Below are 22,146 nucleotides of genomic sequence, written 5' to 3'. Positions count from 1 at the left end.
CACTGGAAAAACCATAGCCTTGACTAGACGGACCTTTGTTGACAAAGTAATGTTTCTGCTTTTTAATATGCTGTCTAGGTTGGTCATAACTTTCCTTCCAAGAAGTAAGTGTCTTTTAATTTCATGGCTTGCAGTCACCATCTGCAGTGATTTTGGAGTCCAGCCACTGTTTCCCCATCTATGTGCCACGAAGTGATGAGACCAGATGCCGTGATCTTAGTTTTCTGAATGTTGAGCTTTAAGCCAACTTTTTCACTCTCCTCTTTCACTTTCATCAAGAGGCTCTTTAGTTCCTCTTCACTTTCTGCCATAACGGTGGTGTCATCTGCATATCTGAGGTTATTGATATTTCTCCTGGCAATCTTGATTCTAGCTTGTGCTTCTTCCAGCCCAGTGTTTCTCATGATGTACTCTGCATAGAAGTTAAATAAGCAGGGCGACAATATACAGCCTTGACGTACTCCTTTTCCTATTTGGAGCCAGTCATTGTTCCATGTCCAGTTCTAACTGTTGCTTCCTGACCTGCATACAGGTTTCTCAAGAGGCAGGTCAGGTGGTCTGGTATTCCCATCTCTTTCAGAATTTTCCACAGTTTATTGTGAGCCACACAGTCAAAGACTTTGGCATAGTCAATAAAGCAGAAATAGATGTTTTTCTGGAACTCTCTTGCTTTTTCTATGATCCAGAGGATGTTGGCAATTTGATCTCTGGTTCCTCTGCCTTTTCTAAAACTAGATTGAACACCTGGAAGTTCCCGGTTTACGTACTGTTGAAGCCTGGCTTGGAGAATTTTGAGCATTACTTTACTAGCGTGTGAGATGAGGGCAACTGTGCGGTAGTTTGAGCATTCTTTGGCATTGCCTTTCTTTGGGATTGGAATGAAAACTGACCTTTTCCTGAAGTTATGGATAGCTATTTATCTATTTTCCATGAATATGGACTTATGGGCATTTGATATAAAAGTAATCATACAGCATGCTATCTTTTGTTTCTAGCTTTGTTCACTAAGCATAACATTTTCAAGATTCATCCATATTATACCCTGTATCAATATTTGGTTTATTTTTGTGGCCAAATAATTTTGTACTGTATGCATATACTACATTTTGTTTATCCATTCATCAGCTGCGGGATATTTCCATACAACACTTCTGTAATATACATATATAAGTTGTGTGGCCCATGTTTTCATTTCACTTGTCTATCCAACTGTGAGCTGATGGCTCATATGGTCACTCTATCTCTAGAATTTTGAGGAACTACCGAACTGTTTTCCAAAATGGCCACACCGTTTTACAGTTCTATCAGCAATGAAGGCACCAAATTCCCTACATCATTGCCAACACTTGCTGGTGTTTTTTTGTTTGTTTGTTTGTTTTAATTTTAGCTATCCTAGCAAGTATGAAATGATATATCATTCAGGTTTGGAGTACATTTCCCTGAAAGCTAATAATGTTGAACATCTTTTCATATGTTTATTGCTCTTCTTTATTTCTTCGTGTGACTTTGAGTCTTTCAGCCTGAAGACTCCCTTTAGTATTGTTTGTAGAACAAGTCTGCCAGCAATGAACTCTGTTGGTCTTTGTTTATATGGGAATGTCTTAATTTCTCCTTCATTTCTGAAGGATAATTTTGCTGGATATGGAAATGCTTGTTGACAATCTTTTTCCTTCAGCACTTTAAATATGTCATCCCTCTGCCTTTAGGTCTCTATGGTTTCTGATGAGAAGCCAACTGTTAATGTTATTATTTTATGTTATGTGATGAGTCACTTTTCACTTGCTGTTTTCAAGATTTGCTGTTTGGTTTTTGTCTTCAACAGTTTGACACTGATGTAGCTAAGTATGTATCACTTGAGCTTTTCATACAGAATTAGCTGAGCTTCCTGAATGTGCAAATTAATGTTTTTCATCAAATTAAGGAAGCTTTCTGCTATTATTTCTTTAAATATTCTTTTTCTCTCTCCTCTCCTTCTCCTTCTGGGACTCCCATTATTCATATGTTAGTATGCTTAACAAGGTGTGTCCCACAGGTCTCTTGGGCTTCCCTGGTGGCTCAGCTGATAAAGAATCCACCTGCAATGGGAGACCCAGGTTCGATACCTAGGCTGGGAAGATCCCCTGGAGAAGGGAGACTCTGTTCATTTTTCTTCATTCAAAAGAAATTCTTTTTGTTTCTCAGACTGGATGATCTCAAATGACCTATTTTCAAGTTTGCTGTTTCTTCCTTCCAGTTCAAATCTTCTGTTTAGCCTCTCTAGTGAATTTTTATTTCAGATATTATACTTTCGACTCCTAAATTTTTACTTAGTCCCTTTTTATAATTTCCATTTCTTTATTGATAGTCTCTGTTTGGTACAGCATTGTTCTCATACTTTAGTGTTTTAGGTATGGTTTCCCTTTTTTTTTGGCTGAACCATGCAGTATATGGGATCTTAGTTCCCTAACCAGGGATCGAACCAATGTCCCCTGCATTGGGAGCATGGAGTCTTAACCACCTGACCACCTGACCACCAGGGAAGTCCCAGATATAGTTTCCTATAGTTATTTGGAAAGTCTTTATCTAATAAGTCTAATGTCTGGACTTCCATAGGGATGGCTCCTATTGACTGCTTTTTCCCCCTATATACAGGCCATTCTTTTATGTCCAGACATGAATGATGCCTCATTATGAATCATAATTTTTTTCCTGAAAATATAATATGGTGACTCTGGAAATCATACTCCCAGTTTCCCAGGATTTGTTGTTGTTCCAGTTTGTTGTTGACACTGTTTTGGTTAGTGTGTTTAATGATTCTCCTGGGCTAATTCTATGAAGTCTGCATTTTGGATCTACAGTCACTGAAGTCTCTACTCAATTATTTTAACAATCAGCTAATAATTAGACAAAGAGTCCCAGCCATTGCCGAGGGGCTCTTTGTGTGTATGCGGTCATGACTTCAATGCTCCAGTAGGCAGTTTATAACTCTGCCTTATCCTTAACTTCCTGCTTGTGCAAAGCCTCAGGGCTGGCCAGAAGTGAGAGATTGAGACCTCTCAGATCTTTCTTAGACATATGCACAGCCCTACACAAGCATATGTCCTTCTAAGTTTCCAAGAATAAGTCAGATATGATCAAAATCCTTTATGGGCATCTCATTCCCCAGATTTCCTTTTCAAGTTTTTGGTCAGCCTCTTGTTAGTCCCAACTGGTATTACCACTTCTGGCAGCAGTGACATTAAACAATTACAACTGACTTTCCCCTGGGGATAGGGCTGTTTGCAATGAGTGAGCTCTGAGTCAGTTCTAATGAAAACAAGCCCTGAGAGTGGAGATTCTTAGAGAGCTACCAGACAGATCAAATAGTGGCAGTTCTCTGAGCTGGGGATTTTGCAGGGAGATTCAAACCTACTCCATACCCTCCAGGGCCTTCTAGGCTGCTTGTTTTCATAGCTGCTAGCTTCATGTCTACCACAAAGCTAAGGAGAAGGGAAGGAGAATAGAGTAAATTAAAATGTCAGAAAGTTTTTTGTTCTTACTGAGTTTTAGCAGTTTTTCTTGAATGAATCCTTCTTGACTTTTAGCAAGCCTGTGGTTAATTTCCAGAGTTCTGAAAAAGTTGGCTTTGACCTTTTTTGCCTGCATTTTTGTTGCTTTTATGGAAGACTAGATTTTCAGAGACCTTTATTTTGCTATTCTGAAAATGTTTCTGTATGTATTCATTTTTTCACAAAAAGAAATGATAAACCACAGACTAACAAAAATCACTATTGAGAGAAGTCCTCAAACTATTTGGATATGTTATAGGACAGAGCAAATGCACAAATATATTGATTTTATTGAGAACCAGGATTATGACCATGTGAGAAATAATATACAAATATAGAAGGACAAAAATCTAGTAGTATTTGTTGAATTTGAATTAGTGTTAGAATTTTTAAAATGTATATGTTTTTTAAGAGTTCATGATTTTTTCTCAGTCAACTGAAAGATCTTAGAAGCAATGATACTCTCATAGTAACGAACATATCTAACACCCAGTTCTTGGTTTCTAAACACTATCCCCCTCGGGAGTTCCCTGGCAGTCCAGTGGACAAGACTCCATCTTTCCACTGCAGGGAGCATGGGTTCAACCACTGAAACTAAGCGGCAGGAACAGGGCGGTGGCGGGAGGTGGGGGGAGGGGAGGAACATTTGGAGAAATTGGAGAAATGAGTGATTCCAGGGCAGGGAAAGTAGAATATGAGCCTGGGATGTATTTTGAGCCAGAAAGCAAAGAAGACCAAAAAGGCTGAAGAAAGGGTGAGGGAAGGAAAGAAATAGATGAGAAAGATTAAGAGGTACAAACTTCCAGTTGCAAAGTAAATGGGTGATGGGTATGAAATGTACAGTGGGGGGAAATGTAGTCAATAACCATGAAAAATAAAAATAATAAAACATCTTTTTAAAAAAGATTAAAGAAAGCTCAAAGACTAAGTGAGTGAGTGAGTAAAGTCGCTCAGTCATGTCCGACTCTTTGCGACCCCATGGACTGTAGCCTGCCAGGCTCCTCCATCCATGGGAATGTCAAAAGGACACAGGAGACAGCTTGACTTGACTCCCATTGGCCAAATTAGTGGCAATTTGAGCATCAAAATGTGTAACAATGATAATGGTTTATAATATGTTAAATTAACATTTCTGTTAATCTATAGTATAGTTAAGTGAAAAAGAAAAGTAGAAACGAAGAGCTCTTCTTTACAGAAGAAACCCAGCTAATAATGACAGAAGGAAAAATAGACTAGAAGAAAATAACCATTCTGCAACCCCTGGTGTACTAATTGGTTCTGGCAACAATTATCAATAGATGGTAAATTATTGGTTAAAATATTTGGAGGCAATAGAATATTCACAAGACCTCCAAGTATCACCTCAGAGATTACTCACTAACTACAAAGCAGGAAATGTAGCTTTTCAGTGGAGAGACCCAACAGTCTCCACTCTAACCAAGTGATCAGACTTAGGGAACACCAAGAGGGATGCTGTGACAGGAGGAGCCTCCTGATGAGATTTACTATAAAGCCCTAAGAGCAACTGTTCAGGTTTCTCACCCAAAAAATGTCAAATCTGAATCTAATCATAAGTAAGCAATCAGATAACTCTAGGGTAGAGTTTCTCAACCTTAACACCACTGATAATTTGGGCTGGTTAATTCTTTATTGTGGGTACTGCTGTGTGCACTGAAGAATGTTTAGACACACCCCTGGTCTCTACCCACTACATTCCAGTAGCACCTTGCTGTAGATTGAATGTCTGTGTCCCTCCAAAGTTCATATGTTAATATCTTAATCCCCAAGGTAATAGTATTAGCAGGTGGGACCTCTGGAAGGTGATTAGATCATGAGAGCAGAGGCTCATGAATGGGAATAATATTCTTATTAAAGCTATGGTTTTTCCAATAGTCATGTACAGATGTGAGAGTTGGACCATAAAGAAGGCTGAGCATCAAAGAATTGATGCTTTCAAATTGTGGCACTGGAAAGACTCTTGAGAGTCCCTTGGAATGCAAGGAGATTAAACCAATCAATCCTACAGGAAATCAACCTTGAATATTCTTTGGAAGGACTGCTGCTGAAGCTGAAGCTCCAGTCGTTTGGCCACTTGATGTGAAGAGCCAACTCATTGGAAAAGATCCTGATGCTTGGAAAGAGGCCTTCCCCTGGTGGCTCAGTGGTAAAGAATTCACCTGCCAATCCAGGAGAACAGGAGATGTGGGTTTGATCCCTGTGTCATGAAGATCCTTGGAGGAGGGCATGGCAACCCACTCCAGTATTCTTGCCTGAAGAATTCCATGGTCAGAGGAGCCCATAGGGTTGCAAAGAGTCAGACATGACTGACACGACTTCGTAGACATGCACACACTCTAGGAAAGAGTGAAGGCAAAAGGAAAAGGGGGCTGTAGAGGATGAAATGGTTAGATAGCATCACCAACTCAATGGATATAATTTTGAGCAAACTCCAGGAGATAGTGAAGGACAGGGCAGCCTGGCACATTGCAATCCATGGGGTTGCAAAGAGTCGAACACAGCTTAGCAACTGAACAACAAAAACAACAAAAGAGGCCCAAGAAAGCTCCCTCCCTCCTTTCACCATTTGAGATCATAGCAAAAAAAAAAAGTCCATGAACCAGGAAGTGGGCCTTCACCAGACACTGAACCTTCTGGCATCTCGATCATGAAGTTCCCAGCCTCTAGAACTGTGAAAAATAAAGTTCTATTGTTTACAAATGACCCAGGCTATGTTATTTTGTTATAGCAGTCCAAAGGGATTAAGATACACCTTTCAAGTTGTGACAACCAAAAATGGCTTCAAACATTGCCAAATTTACCCTGGAGGTAAAAAAAAAATCACCCTAGTTGAGAAATATTGATCTCGAATGCATTCTATAAGAGACAGCTCTTCCAAAAATCATCATTGGTGGGAAGGAGGGGGATGGCAGGGGAAGGAGTCATCTGTTCTATACTAAAAGAGACTAGAGATATTAATGACCACATGTAATAGATACATTTTGATTGGATCTTGGATTTAAAGAAAAAAATGTCTATAGAAGTCATATATTAGAAATTTGGAGAAATTTAAATATGCACAGCATATTAGGTGACATTAATTTATTCTTTGTTTTAGATGTCATAATAGTACTATAGTTACTTAGGAAGATCTTTATTCCAATCTTGGGGTATATACATGCAAAAATATTTAAGGGAGAAGTATTACATTGATTGAAACTTGCTTGTAAATGGTTCAGCAAAAAATTAAGTGAGTGGGACAGGGGGAGAAAGGAAGGTGAGAGGAAGACAGAGTTCACACACAGATGTTAGTGAAATGTTAGCAACTGATAGACTTCATGGAAGAGTTCAGAGTTACTATTCTTCCAACTTTTAATTAAGCTTGAAATTTTTCAAAATAACAATTTAAGTGGAAAATGATAAAATTCATGGAGGAATAAAAAATAGGTTCAGGCAAAAACTGAAAGGCTTCATCTCATTAGTGTCATTTCATGGGGCAGTTTTCATCCATTTATGTCCAGTTGGGCCTTTTTAAACATTTTTGGTCTTTATTTAAGATGTGCAATATTTACTCCAGCTTCTTAAACTTGGGGAATATAGCTACATAATACTAATTTTTTCTCTACTTTTTATAGATCATAATATCTTGCCTATTTGCATGTTGATAATTTTTTATTGGACATTATTAAGTTTATCTTTTTGGAGGCTGTATATGTTTGAATTCCTATAAATATTCTTGAGCTTTAAAAAAAATAGGTAAAGAAGCTGGAAAAATCACTAAGGGAAAGAATTAGATGGAGGAGAGGCGACTCCTAAGGCGAGGAATTCTGGGCAAACAAAGTCAGTTGAGAAAGAGGGGAAAAACCAGTGTGAAGTCAGTTGAGAAAGAGGGGAAAAACCAGTGTCAAGAAGAAAGCATTTCAAAAAAGACAGTGTTCAACATTATCACATGCTGCTTTGAAGTTCAATAAGATGACAACAGAAAAATCCAACAAACAAACATGGGCTTTGACCCAAGAAGTAGGTCATTGGTGACCTTGATATTAATAAAATAGTGAGGACAAGAGCCTGACTGAAGTTGTTTGTGGAAAAATTGGATTTGAGGAAGGATGAGAGCAAAGATAGACAATTCTGATGCTGAGGTTTGTTGGGGACGTGGGCTTGGAGCAGGTTTTGGTTTTGTTTAGAAAGCATGATTTTGAAGATAGGGGACATGAACACATGTTTCCATGCCAGTAGGGATGATCTTTTAGACTGAAAAGGGGTGCAGGAAGGAAGGAGCTGAGTAGGTGAGAGAGGGTAGGATCCAGAGGACAAGGAGGATGGGTTGGGTTGGGTTGGTGGGAAGAGATGATGAAAGTGAAAGTGAAAGGTGCTGAGTTGTGTCTGACTCTTTGCGATCCCATGGACTGTACAGTTCATGGAATTCTCCAGGCCAGAATACTGGAGTAGGTAGCCTTTTCCTTCTCCAGTGGATCTTCCCAACCCAGGGATCGAACCCAGGTCTCCCACATTGCAGGCAGATTCTTTATCAGCTGAGCCACCAGGGAAATCCAAGAGTACTGGAGTGGGTAGCCTATCCCTTCTCCAGCAGATCTTCTGACCCCGGAATCAAACCAGGGTTTCCTGCATTGCAGGAGGCTTCTTTTCCAACTGAGCTATCAGGGAAGCCGGATAGACCTCCTCTAATGTGTCTGTCTTCCCAAGGGATCACTAAAAAGAGACACAATTAGGCTGAGGAGGAGATGCTACAGATTTGAGAGAAACATGAGATAGTGTATCAGAAAGCAGAAAAATGAAGGTGCTGGGAAATTGAAGCAGAATAGTGTGGCAGTGTTGCAAACTCGCCCGTGGTCACACATCAAAAGTGAGTTCAATCAGTATAAGAAGGTGATGTTCTCACGACGTGCAAAGAGTAGAGCTGAAGTTATCCAGTTATGATGAGTTTATATTTTTAAATGACTGCTCAGGGACTTCCTTGGTGGTCCAATGGTAAAAAATCTGCCTGCCAGTTCAGGGGACATGGGTTCAGTCCCTGATCCAGGAAGATTCCACATGCCACGGGGCAACTAAGCCTGTGCTCTGCAACAAAAGAAGCCATTGCAACAAGAAGCCCAGGCAGCAAAACTAGACAGTAGCCTCCACTTGCCGCAACTAGAGAAAGCCTGCGGGCAGCAACAAAGACCCAGCTCAGTCACAAATAAATAAATAACTTCATTGTTGAAAAATAAATAAATGACTTCTCAGAATCTGAGCCCCTTTCCTATATCAGAACCCCATTCCTACATTTGGAAGCCCTCTCCCCACCTTAACAGTCTTGGTGAATGATACAGCCCTCCTCCCAGCATAGAAGCTGAAACTTTCCAGATACTTACTTTCTTAGTCTCCTTTGAGGATGGGCCTGAGCACGTGATCTAGGTACAGCCAATCCAGTGCACTGTCCAGAATATCAAATCAGGAGCTAAAGAATAAATAGAGATGGTGGAGCATCATCACTGACAGTGGTAGAGGGGTTGACAGCAACACCCAGCTTCTGGCATCAGCGGTGGCAACCATACCAGTGGTAGCCTCCAGTTCCCAGTGCCATCAACAATGTCACCGCACAGTTAACTCTCAGACGGCAGCAGAGGTGTCCTCTCCAGACTGGTTGTATGCCATAATTTTGGTTGTGGATCTCAGCACATAACCTCCAACCTGGTTCTCCAGACCTCCCAGCAGCTCTTTGAGCCAATCCACGTGTATGCAACCCAAATTACTTCATTTATAAAATGGCACATTAATTATCATAAAATCATGGAGTTAACTTTCGGATTAAGTAAGCAAATTCAATGTCCTATATCAGGTGTATTTTGTGGCCCAAATGAACAAATACAATCTGTCATGATAAATACAGTTTACAAGTTTTCTGCTTATCTCAAGCCTTGTGGTTAAAGGTTAGATTCCTGTAAGATTAAACAAAAACAAAAAGCCTCTTGTCCTCTAATAGATGACTATCTTATGGAACGTACTTAGTTCCTTCTTTGTCAGTCCCAGTAAATACATTGAAAAGAACTGTTATGATGATGACAAGGAAGCAGGCATGTATAGTTTAATCATAAATTAGATCTTTGTTGACACTTGGCTAGTCCCCAATAGTGCTAACTTTTTCTCTTCCTTCTCTTTCTAAGATGGCAATAACCAGCAAAACACCTGCATTCTCAAATAATTTTGGCAAAAATAATGTTTCCTTTTCAGGCTCCCCTCAAACACTCTTGTAACCAATCATTTCTTTTGATTGTATTGGGTTGGCCAAAAAGTTCTTTCTGGTTTTTCCATAACATCTTATGGAAAAATCCAAAAAAACATTTTGACCAACTCAACAACTACTAGCAACTGTACCTTTTGTGTCTTTTTTTTTTTTTTTGTCTCATTGCATTGGTTAAAACTCTCACATCATTTTTAAGTAGCAGAGGTGAGATGACTGTGGCTGTTTTTTCAGTCATGCAGGGGACCAATGTAAATCAATTCTCCAGCATAGCTGTAACTCTAAACTTTGGGAGGGGGTCACATGGGAATCTGATGTGTATGCCTCAGTCCAGAAACCAGCCCCCTAAGCCTGCACAGCAGGAGGTGAGCACCCAGCAAAACTGAAACCACCCCTAACTCTACCCCATGGAAAAACTGTCTTCCACAAAACCAGTCCCTGATGCCAGAATGGTTGGGGACTGCTGCATTAATCCATTCACTCATCCATCCATCCAATATGGGAAGAGTAACAGCAAGTGCAAGCGTTAGTTACTCAGTTGTATCCGACCCTTTGTGACCCCATGCGACCCCATGGACTATATAGCCCAACAGGCTCCTCTGTCCATGGGATTCTCCAGACAAGAATACTGGAGTGGGTTGCCATTTCCTTCTCCAGATGATCATCCCGACCCAGGGATCAAACCCAGGTCTCTTGCACTGCAGGCAGATTCTTTACCATTTGAGCTACCAAGGAAGCCCCAGAGAGTGACTGCTACCCACCAAACTCTGTTTTAGGTACTGAGGATACCCCAGTGAAAGAGACACCGTTCCTGCTCTCACAAAGCTTACTGTCTAGCAGAGCAGACATAATAGATAACAAACAAATAAACTAAAAGGCAATTCCACCAGTGACAAGTGCTTCTTTTAAAAAACTGCATGAGGGGCTTGCCTGGTGGCCAGTGATAAAGAATCCATCTCCCAGTGCAGGAGGCACAGGTTCATCCCTGGTCCCAGAAGATCCCACTGGCCATGGAGCAACTAAGCCCCTGCACTAGCTACTGAGCCAGCGCTCTAGAGCTTGGGAACCACAACTGCTGAGCCCAAGTGCCACAATTACTGGAACCTGTGGGCCCAAGAGCCCGTGCTCCACAACAAGAGAAGCCACTGAGATGAGAAGCCCGCTTGTGGCAACTAGAATAGCCTCTGCTCGCCATGCTAGAGACCCAGCATAGCCAAAAATAAATAACAGATAGATAAAATAAATAAAATTATATATTAAAAAAACAAACAGCATGAGGACACAGTGGCTTCTCTTTCCAGGGATCTGCAAGCTAATCTGAGTGTGACTTTGTATCAAGACTAAAAAGCTTGAAATATATTACACAGGGTGAAGCAACAGTTAGAACTGGACATGGAACAACAGACTGGTTCCAAATAGGAAAAGAGTACGTCAAGCCTGTATATTGTCACCCTGTTTATTTAACTTATATGCAGAGTACATCATGAGAAACGCTGGACTGGAAGAAACACAAGCTGGAATCAAGATTGCCGGGAGAAATATCAATAACCTCAGATATGCAGATGACATCACCCTTATGGCAGAAAGTGAAGAGGAACTGAAAAGACTCTTGATGAAAGTGAAAGTGGAGACTGAAAAAGTTGGCTTAAAGCTCAACATTCAGAAAACTAAGATCATGGCATCCAGTCCCATCACTTCATGGGAAATAGATGGGGAAACAGTGGAAACAGTGTCAGACTTTATTTTTCTGGGCTCCAAAATCACTGCAGATGGTGACTGCAGCCATGAAATTAAAAGACGCTTACTCCTTGGAAGGAAAGTTATGACCAACCTAGATAGCATATTCAAAAGCAGAGACATTACTTTGCCAACAAAGGTCCGTCTAGTCAAGGCTATGGTTTTTCCTGTGGTCATGTATGGATGTGAGAGTTGGACTGTGAAGAAGGCTGAGCACCAAAGAATTGATGCTTTTGAACTGTGGTGTTGGAGAAGACTCTTGAGAGTCCCTTGGACTGCAAGGAGATCCAACCAGTCCATTCTGAAGGAGATCAGCCCTGGGATTTCTTTGGAAGGAATGATGCTAAAGCTGAAACTCCAGTACTTTGGCCACGTCGTGCGAAGAGTTGACTCATTGGAAAAGACTCTGATGCTGGGAGGGATTGGGGGCAAGAGGAGAAGGGGACGACAGAGGATGAGATGGCTGGATGGCATCACTGACTTGATGGACGTGAGTCTCAGTGAACTCCAGGAGCTGGAGATGGACAGGGAGGCCTGGTGTGCTGTGATTCATGGGGTCGCAAAGAGTCGGACACGACTGAGCGACTGATCTGATCTGAATACATTGTGCAGCTGGGCCCTGGCCACCTGGTGAGTAGATCAGGTCTTCCAAAGTCCCTCTATCAGGATGCACCAGGTGTCCTGATAGAAGAGGAGGAGGCCCACGCACAGCTGCTGGGGAGCAGGGGGACGGGGGCACGGTGGCACCTTCGGTCTTTGCTTTCAGCCTATTGTGATGTGCTGCAGCTTAAGTGGGCCCAGTGAAACAGGTTTTCTGATGACATTATCCAGTTTGCACTAAACCAACCCTTCAAGACTGGGCACACGCCTTGCAAAGATGATTGAAGATAAACCAATAAAACCAGTACACGCCCCAAACAAGGAAACAGCAGACCTGATGCCTCTCTTACTTCTGGTAGAAGTCCTTCTACAGCCATGTATGATATGAAAACAATGGTGAACTAGTCAGAGCTGATAAAAATCTGGCAAATGAGCAACAGAACAGGAGACAGAGATTATCAAAAAGAATGTTTGAACTCCATGTTTACATCCACACTAATTAATCTTTTGACCCTGAGCTTATAGTCAGTTTTGAGAAAATAACAGCAGCAGTGTGAGTAATTATAAATACAGCAAGTAACTAGAATAATCGGTAGCATGTGCTCAAAAATATGTTGTTTAGCTTCCCCCCAGGGAAGCTCTGTTGTCAATAGTAGAATCACCTAAATCTGAAAATCATTTGGTGAGAGCAAATTTCTCAATGGATCCGGGACTACTGTTAATCCGTCAGTGCAATATCGGACCCAAAGTAGGTGCCCCGCACTCCAAAATGTGTTCAAACATATTTGATAGTGGGCAATCAGTATCCTGCCTATAAAATGGGGGTGATCACACCTGCTCTTCCTTGGGCCCCAGTTCTGGTAGCCAGATCAAATTCCACCCCCTTCCTGTCTCAGACTCTCTCCTCTTGCTCTCACCACAAGTACCCAGCTCAGGCCTCACTGCTGACCACCTGGGACACCTGCATCATCTCCTTGCGGATTCCCCCACCTCCCATCTTGCTTACCTCCATTTCATTCTGGCTCTGAATGACCCTTCCAACATGCCTAAAAGCTTGGGTGGCTCTCTGCTGCTGGTTGGACACAACCCACATTTCTCAGCCAGGGACACAGGGCCTTCAAGAACAGGATCCCAGCTTTGCCTCACCTCCTCTAGACACCCCATCCCATCTCACCAAGCACCCAATAGACAAACTACTTATAGTTCTTTGCAGATATCTCCAAGGTCATCAGTCCCACTTGATACATCTCTCTGTTTATTTCTTCTAACTCTTTGGGTTGAATCTGAATAGAATCTCTTCCACCAAACCTTCCTTCACTCATCCCCTCCCAGATCTGGGAAGAAGACCAGCCCTCTTAGTGCCCTTACCACAGTGGCTGTTATTTCTGGTTTTGTTCTTTGATCTCCACTCCTCAAAGGGCTTCCCAGGTAGCTCAGTGGGTAAAGAATCCACCTGCCAATACAGGAGATGCAAGAGACTAGGGTTCAATCCGTGGGTCGAGAAGATCCCCTGTAGGAGGGCATGTATTCATGCCCTCAATAACACTCAAGTATTCTTGCCTGGAGAATCCCATGGACAGAGGAGTCTGGTGGTCTACAGTTCATGAGGTTGCAAAAAGTCGGCCACGACTGAAATGACTAAGCACGCACTCCTTGAAAGCAGGATCTACAACCAGAGTTTCAGTGAAGAGGCTTCAATGAATATCTGCTGCAAGGATAACTGGATAGAAGAATGAAACACTCAGTGCGGGGAGGGTGTTCAGACACTCATTTAAGATCTCAATCAAAACCTTCTGCAGATTCCCCACAAGGAAGGACAAACCTTGTAGAAATCCATCCTTCAGGGATGTCAATCACTCTTCAAGGCTCCAAACCTTGCCTCCAGCCTTGGGTTTGGCCCCCATCTATCCCTGGACTGTGCTGTCTTCTACACCTACACCTGCTCTTTCTCTCTTTGTCATCAGATTGCAAACCTGTGCCCTGAGTGCTCTCTCAGCAGCAAGCGTCTGGATCTGCAGGCCTGGGGAAGGCACACGTCTTGGTCTTTTGCCCTGAACACATACAGGAAGTGAGCCAACCAGGCAGTCAGCCACAGCTATATTTAGATTTCTGTCACCTGATGGGGTCACCCATTAATCAGGGGACTGTGGCAGCTGTGCCATTTCGGGAGTAAACTGAGGTGGGTCCTTGGGCAGTGAGGAGGGGGATAGATGTGTGGGCAGCGACCCCAGCTTCATTCAAGCAAGACACAGGGCAGAGATGAAAATGCATGGCTTACATGAAAGCTGGAAAGATGGAGGTCAGACGCAAGGGGGACCGGGACTTGAGGGAGAAATCAGTGCCTGGCTTGGGCACGGGAGGAGCCTGGAAGATCAGTAGGAAGAGTGCCTCAGCTGGTCAGGCCTCTTCCTGCCGGGTGAGCTGTGGCTGAGTGAGTGGCTCTCTGACAGGCAGTAAGCCCAGCTGTGGTCAGCAGAGAGAGCTGTGGTCACCAGACCCCATCCACAAGGGAGAAACAAGAAAGAAGCAGACATGCAGGATTTTTTTTTTTTCCCCAAGCCCTAAAGGCACTCCTTGCCCCAGATTCGGTTTATTAAATGACTGTCCTGGGAGCCAGGGAATAGGTCTTAAGTCATCATTGATCCAGTTGCTTTTCCTTCCTTTATCTCTAGAATACAACCCCATCCCTCTGGTGGAGCCATTACAAGAATCTCCTGGGACTTCCCTGGCGGTCCAGTGGTAAAGACTTTGTGCTCACAAAGCAGGTGGCCCGGGTTTGATCCCTGGTCAGGGAACAAGAACCCACATGCTGCAACTAAGACCCGGCACAGACAAATTAATTAGGGAAAAAAAAGAATCTCTAGTCCTGATTTTGCCCCTCTGGGCTATTTCTGGCCCTGCCCTCAAGGATTGACTCCTCAAGACCAAGTTCTATCTGAAACAGCCCAGTGCTGCCCATCACTCCAGGGTCACCCACGTCCCTCATTCTGGCTTTCAAAGTCCTCCATGTTCTGACACTCAGACCTTTTTTTTCAACAGCGTTTCAAGGTATTGTTGACATAAAAGAAACAGCACATGTTTAAAGTGTACACTTTCAGGAATTCCGTGATGATTCAGTGGTTAGGACTCAGCTCTTTCATTGCCAGAGCCCAGGTCCAATCCCCAGATGGGGAACTAATATCCCACAAGCCAGTGGAATGGCAAAAAAAAAAAAAAAAAAGATACAGTTTGGTAAGTTTTGATGTGTACAAAAATATATATCCCATACACCAACAACACAGTCAATGTAGTGAACATATTTATCACCTCCCCCCAATTTTTTTGCATATCCTTTTGTCATCCCTTCTTCCCACTTCTCCCCCCATCCCCCGCCACAACAACTCCTGATACACTTTCTGTCACTGTAGATTAGCTTGCAGTTTGGGGTGGGGGAATGGTTATGCATAGATGGACTCACACAGTACACATCCCTTTTTGTCCAGAGTCTTTCATTCAGCAAAATTATTCTGAGATTCATCCTTGTTGTAGCGCGGATCAACAAGGCACTTCTGTTTATTGCTCAGTTTAATATTTTCCATTGTATGAATGTACTGCAAGTTGTTTATCCATTTGCCTGTGGATGAACATTTCAACTGCTCCCAGTTTTTGATTCCCAAATAAAGCATCTCTGAGTGCTTGTGTACAAATCTTCGCCTGGCCACGTGCTTTCATTTCTCTCGGGTAAATAAATAGGGGATCCATGGCGGAAGTGGGTCTCATAACTTTTTCAAAAACTATCAAACTATTTTCCGTGAAGTGGTTGCTTCATTTTAAGTTCCTACCAGAGTGTAAAAGATCACTCACATGCTCGCAGAGACTTGAATGGTGAGTCTTTTTATTGCTGTCATTCTAACAAGTGTGTAGATTGAGATTTCAATTTGCATTCTCCTAACCACTAAATGGACTTCCCTAGTGACTCAGCAGTAAAGAATCTGCCTGCAAAGCAGGAGATGTGGGTTTGATCTTTGGCTCAGGAAGATCTCCTGAAGTAGGCAATGGCAACCCACTCCAGTATTCTTGCCTGGAAAATTCCATGGACAGAGGACCCTGGAGGGCTACAGTCCATGGAGTCGCAAAAGAGTTGGACATGACTTAGTGACTAAACAACAAAAACAACATTATGTTGGAGATGCTTTCAATGACTCAGTTGCAATTTGCAAGTTGCTTGTATCTTCTTTGGTGAAGTGTCCAAATATTTTCCCCATTTTTTAACTGGATTATTTGTTTTCTTAGTAAGCTTTCAGAGTTCAGGTCTTTATGAGATATATGATTTTCACATATTTTCCAGTCTCTGGCTTATCTTTTTACTCTCTTATAATGGTGTCCTGTCTTCAATGAAGAGAAGTTTCTAATCTTGGCGAAGTCGAATTTATTGATTTTTTTTCTTTTAGGATAGTGCTTTTAATGTAGTATCTAAGAAGTCTTGGGTAAATCTAAGGTCAGAGAGATTTTCTCCTATGTTTTTGTGTAGGAGTTGTATAATATTGAGTTTTCTGTTTAGTTCCACGGTTCATTTTGAGTGTTCTGGTTTCTCTTTGTCTGTTTTGGTTTTCGGTTGTTTTGTTTTGTTCGCCTGTGGATGTCCCATGATTTCAGCACTATTTTTTTTTTTAAAGACTATTCTTTCTTTCTGCACTGAATTGCCTTTGTACCTTTGTTGAAAATCAATTGACCATATATGTGTACATCTTTTTCTGAACACTCTATTCTGTTCCATTGACCTATTTAAGGAATTGAAAAACAAGCCTTTTTTCAGGGAATCGCCTTTGCATCTTTGTTAAAAACCGGCTGACCATATAAATACAAGTCTATTTCTTGACTCTATATTCTGTTCCAAAGATCTAATTGTATATTTGATATATTTGTACTGATAGTAATTTCTTTTACGTATTTATTTATTTGGCTGCACTGGGTCTTTCTTGCAGCCATGTGGGACCTTTTCAGTTGCTGCATGTGGGATCTAGTTCCCTGACCAGGGATCAAACCCATGTCCCCTGCACTAGGAGCTCAGAGTCTTGGCCACTGGACCATCAGGGAAGCCCAACACATTGCTTTTATTATTTGAGCTTTATAATAAGTCTTGAATCGGGTATCAGTAAGCCTCCAACTTTGTTCTTCTTCCATGTTATGTTGGCCATTATCCATCTTTGCATTTCCATCTCAATTTTAGAATCAGCTTGTTCCACCAAAAAAGCCCACTGAGATTTTGATTGGAACCATGTTGATTTTGTAGATCAACTTGGAGAGAATGGACATTTACTAGTACTGAGTCTTTTGACCCATGAATATAATACAGGTCTCTATTTGGGATTTCTTTCCATTTCTCTGTAGTCTTCAATGTGCAAGTCCTACATGTCCTTGTCAGATGTCTCCCCAAGTAGATAATATTTTATGGTATTTTGAAATATCTGATTCATCAGGTATTTTCGATATCTGATTAATCATTGCTGTTACATAATTTAGTTTTCTATTGTATCCTGCAACATTATTAAACTCATTAATTTTACTATTTGTTTTGTCATTCTATAGAATTCTAGATTGATGGGTGGTTGGTTTGCTTGTTTTATTTTTAGTACTTTTAAAATGTTTCTTCCCTATCTTCTAGGTCACCCTGAATCCAATAAGGAGATTAATGAAATATGTATTTCTCTAGCTGTAATGTGCCCTTTCTTTCTATAGCTGCTTTTAGATTTTCTCTTTACTGCTAGTTTAAATTTTGATGTACTTTGGTGTCATTTTCTTCACATTTCTTGTGTTTTTGGTTCTTTGAGTTTCTTGGATATGTGGGTTTATATTTTTTATCAAATTGGAAAAAAAAAGTCTCTACTTAACATGCTTTTGTCCACTAATTCCATCATCTCTGTCATTTCTGGGTCTGTTTGATTGACTGATGTTTCTCCCCATTATGAAGTGTAGCTTCCTGATTCATCAAATGCTTGGAAATTTTTCATCAAGAGATGTTATTTTATTTTCCATTATGGTTCATTATAGGATATTGAATATAGTCCCTTGCGCAATATAGTAAGACTGCTTTTTATCTGTTGATTTACAGTGTTGTGTTAATTTCTGATGTACAGCAAAGTGATTCAGTTACACAGTTACACAATAATATTTAATTATTATTCTCCAAAATCCTTGCTACCACCTGCTGTATCGTATATTTATTTGTGTTATGTTTCCTGTCGTGACTGTTCCCTATCTAGAAAATAAACTGTAGGAGAGCAGAGATATATGTTTTGTGCACTTCTGTATCCCCCAAGCATAGAGAACAGAGCTCATGACAAGTGTTATTAAACATATTTTGGAGGAGAAAAGAGTTTATCTTGTTTTTTTAAATTAATTAATTTATTTGGCTGCATCGGTCTTAGTTGCAGGATGAGCAAACTAGTTCCTTGACCAGGGATCAAATCTGGGTGCCCAGCACTGGGAGCATAGAGTCTTTAACCACTGGACCATCAGGGAAGCCCTAACCAATGAGTGTGAAGTGAAAAAATAGCAGTACGTGGTCAGGAGTGTTGGAGAAGATGGGAATCTTCTTTCCCTGTCTGGATTCTCAGCTCTTCAGACAGTATCTATTGTCCACTGCTCCTCCTCCAGCCCCGACAGTAGAAATTCCCATTGTTTTCATGCTAGGAGAGCAGGCTGGGTTGGGCTCTGCCAGGCTCCTCTGTAATTGTGTTGTTCAGACGCTCAGTCCTGTCCGACTTTTTGTGACCCCATGGACTGCAGCACACCAGGCTTCCCTGTCCTTTACCATCACCTGGAGCTTGCTCAGACTCAAGTGCATTGAGTCGGTGATGCCATCCAACCATCTCGTACTCTGTCGTCCCCTTCTCCTTCTGTCTTCAATCTTTCCCAGCATCAGGGTCTTTTCTAATGAGTCTGTTGCTTGCTAAGTCACTTCAGTCGTGTCCGATTCTGTGCGACCCCATAGACGGTAGCCCACCAGGCTCCCCGTCCCTGGGATTCTCCAGGCAAGAACACTGGAGTGGGTTGCCATTTCTTTCTCCAATGCATGAAAGTGAAAAGTGAAAGTAAAGTCGCTCAGTCGTGTCCGACTCTAGCGACCCCATGGACTGCAGCCTTCCAGGCTCCTCTGTGCATGGAATTTTCCAGGCGAGAGTACTGGAGTGGGGTGCCATTGCCTTCTCCAAGCGAGTCTTATCTGGTTTGACAATTAGCCAGTGTGGTGGAGAGGGGCGCCATCTGGTGGTATCGGGGAGAATATCTGCAGACTTTCAGAGGAGACTTTCCACTGAGGATCCCAGGAAAAGGGTGAATGGAGGAAGAAGCGGGATTTAGTCCCACCCACCAGGCTTTAGCTTTCTGAGAATCTCTTCAGTTCAGTGGGAGCTGAAGCGGTTCCTTTCCTCATTCAGCTTTGGAGAATGCCAGGGCAGCAATCACAGGCAGCGCTCTCCATGCAGTGGTCATAGGGACTCCAGACTGTTCCATGTCCACAGGCAGGAATTCCCTCCATCTCAGAATTCTTCCTTCAGGGGTAATCTTGTCCTTCTCATTTCTAGAATGTGCACATCTCTCCATTCAGGCCTGGGCCTCAAGGCCTCTCTGACATGGAGAACACCCTGGCGGCACCTGGTCTGAGAGGTCCAGCCTTGGTCAGACTGCCTGGGTGGCCCAAGTACCACTCCCCTGCAGCTTTGCCTTCATCCCAACACTGTGGATCTCCTGAGCATGATGGTGCTCGGTCCCGCCTTGCTTTGTGGCTTCCCCTTCCTGCTGCCCTTGAAGCAAACCCTTAGCTCTTTCACAGCAGAATTGCACTGCAAAATTCAGTAGTGTCCCAAGTAACAAATTAATAGTTGAAGCTCCAGTAGCTTTCAGAAATATGTGGACTTTTCTCCCCCCTACTCCTGAGGTCCTTCCTCCCTCAGAAGTTCCACTGATTTGCTCTTCTTCATCTTCTTTCTTAATTTATTATTTACTTGGCTGCACTGGGTCTTAGTTGTCTCACGTAGAATCTTCCATCATGGTTTTGGCATGTGGGATCTTTAGTTGTGGTATGTGGGCTCTAGTTCCCTGACCAGGGATTGAACCCAGGCCCTCTGCATTGAGAGCAGAGTCTTAGCCACTGGACTACCAGGGAAGTCCCCCGGTCTGCTCTTCTTTTTAATTCCTTCTCCTCAGCCCTGCTACTTCTCATAGAGAGAAAAAAAAAAAAAGTTTCAGTGGGAAACTATACGTTATGTAAACTCTAGAGGTCATCCCTGGAGAAGGCAATGGCACCCCACTCCAGTACTCTTGCTGGAAAATCCCATGGATGGAGGAGCCTGGTGCACTGCAGTCCATGGGGTCACTAAGAGTCAGACACGACTGAGCGACTTCCCTTTCACTTTTCCCTTTCATGCATTGGAGAAGGAAATGGCAACCCACTCCAGTGTTCTTGCCTGGAGAATCCCAGAGACGGGGGAGTCTGGTGGGCTGCTGTCTATGGGGTTGCACAGAGTCGGACACAACTGAAGCGACTTAGCAGCAGCAGCAGCAGCAGCAGCAGCAGAGGTCATCCCTCTGAGTTTTCTGATCCTAGTTCTCTGTAAAGTGTAGAGATAATTGATAGCAAGACAGAAATGATTCTTATCTACAGCTATGGAAATTCAGTCCTATCCTGTAGAGGCTGGCTTTCTTCCCGCCCACCCTCTTGGTGGAAAAACCAGTTTGGCTCACATTTGCACGTTTATTTCAATACTCTTGACCTACAAATTTGTCTGTTCTTTGGATTTTCTTTTAAACCTACTCTAACATCTACCTGGTTGCCTCATTGATTAATTAGTAGGGTAAAAAACTTTAACAGGTGCTGATTTTTATATCTGCATGAGATTCATGATTTTTATCTTTCTTTTTTTTGTAATTTTATTTATTTTTGGCTGTACTGAGTCTTCATTGCTGGGTGGGCTTTTCTCTAGTTGCTGTGAGTGGGGGTGACTCTGTAGTTGCAGTGTGAAGGCTTCTCATCGCAGTGGCTACTCTTGTTGCACAGCACAGGCCCTAGGGTGCTTGGGCTTCAGTAGTTTTGGATTCCAGGGCTCTAGAACACAGGCTGAGTAGTTGTGGTGCACAGGCTTAGTTGCTCCAAGGCATGTAGGATATTCCCAGGCCAGGGATCAAACCTGGGTCCCCAGTATTGGCAGGCAGATTCTTTACCACTGAGCCACCAGGGAAGCCCATGATTTTATCTTTCATTGAAAATTATCTTTGGGGACATTCCTGGTGTGGTCCAGTGGTTAAGAATCTATTTTCCAATGGAGGGGATGCTGGTTTGATCCCTGGTCAGGGAACTGAGATCCCAAGTGCCACTAAGCAACTAAGTCCAGGTGCCAAAGTTTCTGAAGCTCATGGGCTCTGGAGCCCACATGCCACAACTAGAGAGCCCTATGCTGCATGATGCAACTAAGATCCCACTGGGACTGACACCCAAGGCAGCCTAATTAATTTTGTAAAGAGACTACCAAGACCAGATTAAAGGAGTGCAGGCCTCACACACACCCTGATCCATATCAGCAAACCCACCCTAGAACCGCCTAAAACTCTTCACCAAGTCTTCCCTGGTCGGGACACATGGGTTTTCAGGCCACCAGCTCTCTGTGTCCCCCTTTGCCTGGCAAAGCAATAAAGCCATTCTTTTCTACTTCATGCAGGAATCTGTCCGAGATTCAGCTCAGCACTGGTGCACAGAGGCTGAGTTTTGGGCATCAAATTCACGTTTAACTGGGACAGAGTTTCACTTCGGGATGATGAGAAAGGTCTGGAGAGGGATGCTGGTGATGGTAACACAACAGTGTAAATGTACTTAATGTCACCGAACTCTACACTTAGAAATGGTAAAAATGGTAAATTTTATGTTACGTATATTTTATCGAAAAAAAAAAAAAGAAAAAAGAGTGGCTCATTTGAATACTTTCTTGGGTGGGTTCCTGTGAGTAAAGTTGAAATTGGACAAGATTTCACAGTTTCTCAGAGACTGATCTTCTGTGTATGTGTGAT

The 22,146-nt window shown here is 42.5% G+C and overlaps 1 long non-coding RNA gene across 1 annotated transcript in view; it reads right to left on the bottom strand.

Moving 5' to 3' along the window:
- LOC102407877 overlaps positions 1 to 22,146 on the bottom strand; it is a 32,145-nt gene that overhangs the window by 6,000 nt on the left and 3,999 nt on the right. Inside the window, exon 3 of the long non-coding RNA XR_003107942.2 lies at positions 8,900 to 8,985. This is a non-coding gene — a long non-coding RNA (uncharacterized LOC102407877). The remainder of the gene's footprint in view (positions 1 to 8,899; positions 8,986 to 22,146) is intronic.

Source organism: Bubalus bubalis, chromosome 3 (genome assembly GCF_019923935.1).
Source record: "Bubalus bubalis isolate 160015118507 breed Murrah chromosome 3, NDDB_SH_1, whole genome shotgun sequence".
Taxonomy (NCBI): Eukaryota; Metazoa; Chordata; class Mammalia; order Artiodactyla; family Bovidae; genus Bubalus; species Bubalus bubalis.
The sequence above is the reverse complement of the archived record's forward strand: the minus strand, read 5'-3'. Positions and strand labels throughout refer to the sequence as shown.